Source organism: Nyctereutes procyonoides, unplaced genomic scaffold (genome assembly GCF_905146905.1).
Source record: "Nyctereutes procyonoides isolate TBG_1078 unplaced genomic scaffold, NYPRO_anot_genome, whole genome shotgun sequence".
Classification (NCBI taxonomy): domain Eukaryota; kingdom Metazoa; phylum Chordata; class Mammalia; order Carnivora; family Canidae; genus Nyctereutes; species Nyctereutes procyonoides.
Window position 1 is genome coordinate 18325791 of NW_026575042.1, and position 6799 is coordinate 18332589.

Here is a 6799-nt window from a genome sequence, read left to right on the forward strand (position 1 = left end):
CAGTTTCCCTTCTGACAGTATTTAGATGGCTATTAAAGAAGATGTCGACAAGTTCTAACTGAGTTCATTTATATTCATAATCTTTTATCCACGTTGTGATATTTCAAGGTTAATGAAATCAGTAATCCTGAAACTGAGAATACCCAAGAAGAATTCACATGAAAAAAAGTAATACTTCCTCATTTTTATTTCTTCCTTTACAAAAACAATATACTCAAGAAAGAAAGGGGAACCCTCTTGCACTGTTGGTGGGAATGCAAGCTGGTATAGCCACTCTGGAAAACAATGTGGAGGTTCCTCAAGAAATTAAAAATAGAGCTACCCTACAACCCAGCAATTGTACTACTGGGTATTTATCCCAAAGATACAGATGCAGTGAAACAACAGGAGACTTGCACCCCAATGTTCATAGCAGCAATATCCACAATAGCCAAACTGCGGAAGGAGCCAAGTTGTCCTGTGACAGGTGAATGCATAAAGAAGATGTGATATACATATACAATAGAATATTACTTGGCAATCAGAAAAGATGAATACCTACCATTTACATCAATGTGGATGGAACTGGAGGTATTATGCTGAGTGAAATAAGTCAGTTAGAGAAAGACAATTATCATATGATTTCACTCATATGTAGAATATAAGAAATAGTGAAAGGGCCCATAAGGAAAGGGGAGTAAACTAAGTGGGGAAAAATTAGAGAGGAAGACAAACCATGAGAGAATCATGACTTTGAGAAACAAACAAAGGGTTGTAGAAGGGGAGGTGGGTAGGAAGATGGGGTAACTGGGTGATGGGCACTAAGGCAGGCACTTGATGGGATGAGCACTGCCAACTATATGTTGGCAAATTGAATTTATATGTTTTATATAATTTATATATTAAAATATATGTGTGTATATATATGTCCCCAAGAAAGGTTACAATTAGAGGCAAGAATAATTAATGTAAGAATTTTGACAAAACCTATAATCTCTATTTTCTCTCTTCTATAATCTTATTCTTAATGAAATGCAAAGATAGAGTCTACAAACTTTCTAGCTGGTTCTTAATCACTCCTCCCAAAATGGTTTCTCTAAGTTTACTCATTGATGAAGCTGTGTTTCTAGGTGTCGGTTGCACAGGGTAGCAACTGTGATTTAAATTAGTTGAGGCAAATCTGGTTCTAGGAATTAAAGATACTTGTGGTTATAGATTGGGGACATTTGTGGGTCTAGCGCATGTGTCAAGACACTTTTTTCTTAGATAGCCAGATAGTAAAGATTTTAGCCTTTGTAGGCAAAGGTCTCTGTTGCAACTACTCCAATCTGCTATTACAGCACAAAAACAGCCATAGACTATGTTTAAAGGAATAGATGTGGCTATGTCCCAGTGATACTTCATTTACCAAAGCAGATGGTAGGCCTGCAGGCCATAGTTTGCTAGCCTCTGGTCTAGAAGCTGATAGAACTTGCTCTTCTAGATGTTACTACCTTGGCACTTTGTAGCACTTGATAATACCTTAATGGCACATACAATCTTGATTTTGGTGTTTTCTGGTAGTTTGTGAAACTAACAAAGGATGAAGGCTTTTTGAGACTTGATGGCACTTGAGGTTTTATGCTTGATGATCCTTGTGGCTGTGAGTGCTAGTGATATTTACATTTCTAGAAGACGGCTATCTAAGAGCCTTACAGTTCACTTGCCAATCCTGAAGGCATAGGCCTCAGCCCATAGTAAACACTCAAAGAATGTTTGTTGAGTGAATAAATGACCTCTTTGGGAATCTTCATGGTATGCTAAATATTGTATCTCTATTCCATGCCTTGTAGTCAACAAAAACTGGCTACTTAATTTGGAAAAAGTGACAGACTTTGGCCAACAGGTCCCTTGGGCTTTCATTAATTCATACTCATAATTACCATTTTTAAAAATATTAATTAAGAATCTACTATGTGCAGGGTATAGGACTTCCTCTAACCATTTCAAATGTTGTATCTGGGTACACAGCTTTATAAATATCTCTTATTGAAGCTTGGTGTATCTTCCAAAGCACTATGGAGAAATTTCTGCAATCCCAAAGGAATGGGAATGGTATTATACTCAGATCCTACTGGTCTCATTCTTAAATAAATAACTATATAAATATGGAATTTTATCTTTCTTCTGCACCACTATGAGAATGTGCTGCTCTGCATTAGAAAACTCCAATTTTAAGGGGCACCTGGGTGGCTCAGTGGTTGAGCTTCTGCCTTTGGCTCAGGTTGTAATCCTGGGGTCCTGGGACCAAGTCCTGCATCAGGTTCCCCTTGAGGAACTTGCTTCTCCCTCTGCTTATGTCTTTGCCTCTGTCTCTCATAAATTAATAAATAAAATCTTAAAAAAAAAGAAAACTAATGAGAACAAAGTCAGCTTTACCTATTGACCTCAGAACATGATTAGAAATAAAACATTACTTTGAAAATTTTTCACTTATCTTCTGAATTTGCTTTTTAAAATGAAATAACTAGGCAAAGATGGCAACATTTATGCAGGAGTTTGCAAGCTGGTCTGAAAAGCCATACCAACTATCAAGGTTTTGGCACCATCATGTGGCCATTTAGATTTATCCGTTAAAAACTAAAACAAGTGACACCGTAACCAGGATATTCCCATAACTCCAAACAAATCATAACCAACATCTGGAAATAGAAAGGAAACTCTTCAAAACCAGGTTTCAGTCAAACCTGTCCTCTGATAGGGGACAAAAGATTATTATAATCAAACTATTACCTGACTTAGAAAGTTAAGCCTTGTAGAATGTACTGGCTAAATGTTGCCTGAATCTTCTCTCTTGTCTCTCCCACTGCCCGCACCCTTGTCAGGTACCACATCTGTTTCTCAGCCAGTCTGTCTCATAGGCTTCTAGAACTAGCTCCCTGCATACACTATTGATTCCCTCCGATTCATTCTCTACTCTGCTGCCACAGTGATTTGTGTTACTACAAAACTGATCGTATAACTCCTAAACTCTACCTGAGGCCTTTCAATAACATCCCACTTCTCCTAAGAAAAATGTCTTAATCCTAACACAGCCCACAAGCCTCATAGAACTGTCCAAAGCAGCAGCCTCTAGCCATCTGTGGTTACTGAGCCCTTGAAATATAGATGGTGCAAATTAAGTGTGCTGTCAGTGTAAAATGTACCCCAGACTTTGAATCCTTAAAACATAAAAAAGAAATCTTGCCATTTGCAACGATGTAGATGGAGCTAGAGGGTATTAGGCTAAGCGAAATAAGTCAATGAGAGAAAGGCGATTAACATATGATTTCACTCATATGTGGAATTTAAAAAATAAAACAGAGGAGCATAGAGGAAGGGAGAGAAAACTAAAACAAGATGAAGTCAAAGACAAACCATAAGAGACTCTTAATCATAGGAAACAAACTGAGACCCCCTGGAGGGAAGAGTGTGTGTGTGTGGGGGGGGGGAATGGGGTAACTCAGTGATGGACATTAAGAAGAGCATGTGATAGAATAAGCATTGGGTATTATATAAGACTGATGGATCACTGACCTCTACCTCTGAAACCAGTAATACACTATGTATTTAATAAATTGATTGAATTGAATTAAAATTAAACTTTTAAAAACATAAGATTTTATTCATTCATTCATTCATTCATTCATGAGAGACATGGAGAGAGAGAGGCAGAGACATAGGCAGAGGGAGAAGCAGGCTCCCTGTGGGGAGCTAATGCAGGACTCGATCCCAGGACCCTAGGATCACAACCCAAGCCAAAGGCAGATGCTCAACCACTAAGCCACCCAGGTACCCCTCATTACTAATTTTTATAGTGATTACATGATTACGTTACATGAAATGATAATACTTCGGATAAAATGGGCTAAATACATTTTAAACTTGTTTTCACAGGTTTCTTTTTACTTCTACAAATGTGGACCTAAAACCTGAGGCTCTGGTGAAGGCAATGGGAAAATTTCCTTCCCCTATGGTACTTATGATCTCATGGGAGAAAGAGGGCATAAACAACGTAAATCAGAGAATATGTAAGATAATGACATATGCTAACAAAAAGGGAGAGATGAGGTACCCAGACCCGTGGCTGAATTTTACATAACCCATTCTAGGTAAGGCGTTATTGAGTAGGTGATTTTGAGTTGTAGGAAAAGTGAAGGAAGACACTAGGAGGAAAATCATTATGGGCAGAGGAAACAGCAAGAGCAAAGGCAGGGGCAGACCTTGTTTATTTAAGAACTCGCAAAGAGGTCAATGTGGCTTGTGTTCAGCAAACAAGGAGAGGAGAGATCAGGGTAATACCAAGAACCAGATCATTTAGACTCTTAAAGGATGTAATAAGGACTCTAGCTGAGGGAGTTAGGAAGCTACCAGAGATTGTCAATATCACATTTATGCTGACTCGGAAATTTTATCTCCAGGGACACCTGGGGGCATGGTCAGTCAGTTAAACATCCAACTTGGTTTTGACTCAGGTCATGATTTCAGGGGTATGAGGTCGGCCCGTGTGAGGCTATGCGCTCAGCTTGGAGTCTGCTTAAGATTCTCCTCTCCCTGTAGCATGCTCTCTCACTCTTGTGAGAAAGAGAGAGAGAGAGAGAAAGAAACAGAAAGAGAGAAAAAAAGAGGGGGGGAGGAAAGAAAGAGAGAGGAGGAAAGAAAGAGAGAGGAGGAAAGGAAGAAAGAAGGAAACTTTATCTCCAGCCCTAGCTCTTTACCTGATTTGAACCTGTATATCCAATCACTCCACATCTTCCCTTGGTCGTCTAAAAACTTTCAGAGGCAGCCCGGGTGGCTCAGCGGTTTAGTGCCGCCTTCAGCCCAGGGCCTGATCCTGGATCGAGTCCCACGTTGGGCTCCCTGCATGGAGCCTGCTTCTCCCTCTGCCTGTGTCTCTGCCTCTCTCTGTCTGTCTCTCATGAATAAATAAATAAATAAAATCTTTTAAAAAATACTCTTTCAGGTGTTACATCGACAACACTGATTCCTGATATGCCACTCCTCCCTGTCCTGCTAAGACCTGCTTCTCACCCAGGATTCCTTGTCTTGCTAAATTAGATCTACACAAACCTATTTACCACTCAAACAAAAATGATTTACAATAAAAGGCCACCAATTACAGCTCCAATCTGAAAAGACTTGAATTATCACTCTTAAATTCCAACAAGAAAGAGCTGAACAAGGTGAAAAATCGATGCCTTTTCTAGGACCATCACAGAACTGAGGTATCAAGGCAGATCACACCGTGAAATCCGGAGAGGCAGGTGAGCGCAGTGAGTTACAGCCAAGGTCTGCTTACCTGGAGGAGAAGCCGCTGGAGTGGTAACTGGGAGCCTCAGGTTCCACATGGTTGCTATAATTACAGAGAATTTGACTCCTAGGCAACTGACAGGTGTCAAAGGCTTTTCCAAGCTAGAAATGAAACCCAGAAGTAAAATATTTACAGAAGCCATGAAGTCTAAAAGACAGGTTTGACTACATAAAAATGAACTTCTGTATGACAAAAGAAAAAAAGTTAAAAGATGACTAGGAAACTAGGGAATTATTTGCAGCATAGGTAACAAAAGGCCAACGTCCACAATACATAAATAACACTCACAAATCTTTTTTTTTTTTTTTTAAGAAAATCCAACGTATAGAAGCATAAGCAGACCTTTGGAAAAAAATAATTGTATTTGGGGAGTATATAGTAGATTGAGAAAAAAATGTTAAGAGACATATAACAGGGTCAAAGGAACACCAAAAAAGGCACTATAGAACAGCATTGGTAGGAGTGTACATTGGTAAACCTTTCTTAGTGGACAACTTGACAACATTTGCCAAAATATTAAACGTGCAGATTTTTTTGAGCCAGCTATTCCACTTCTAGAAATTATTAAGTGAATATACAGAAACATATGTACGAGCAACCTCTTGTTACATTGTTTTCAATGCAGAAAAATTGGAAACAATTTAACATTCACTATTAGGAACTGGTTAGGGTAGGTATATCCATTCAGTAAGGTTCTATGCATGTGATAAAGGCCTGTTGTAACTCACCTACTGTCTTAAGAAAATGTCCATGGTTTGTATTTAAATAACAAAAGCATGATAAATATTCAGTCTTATCTCAAAAAAAAAAAAAAAAAAGCACTTGGGACACCTGAGTAGCTCAGTGGTTGAGCCTCTGCCTTCAGCTCAAGGCGTGATCCTGGAGTCCTGGGTTCAAGTCCCACATCAGGCTCCCTGCATGAAGCCTGCTTCTCCCTCTGTCTGTGTCTCTGCCTCTTTCTTTCTCTGTGTGTCTCCTGAATAAATAAATAAAATCTTAAAAAAAAAAAGAATTACTTAATGTATTTATTCAAGACTTCTTTTATAGTATCACAATGAACTTTTACAATTTCTCCTAGAAGGACCTTTACAGGTTTTGTTAAGTTAATTTCTATATAGTTTATGTTCTGTGATCCCACTATGAATGGAATATATTTTTCTATTATATTTTCTATATAAATTTCTATACGGTTGTATAAAATGTGTTGCTTTTATATAAGAAATCTGCTGATTTCATGTTTAATTTATAATTGAACTCCTTATTGAACCATCTATTGTTTCCAGTAGTTTCATTACCTACCCCTTCTACTTTTTATATTTCCGTCTCTCCCCCCACCAACAGGAGCTGTTAAATACGATTGCAGTTCAGGGGAATTTTACTGCTAAACACCTGGGGAAAGAGAGTAGGGAACCACAAAATTACACATATTTAGAAATAAAATTGTTTTGTAAAACAAGTAAGTATGTGGTTCCTGAACTAAGGTTCCTAATG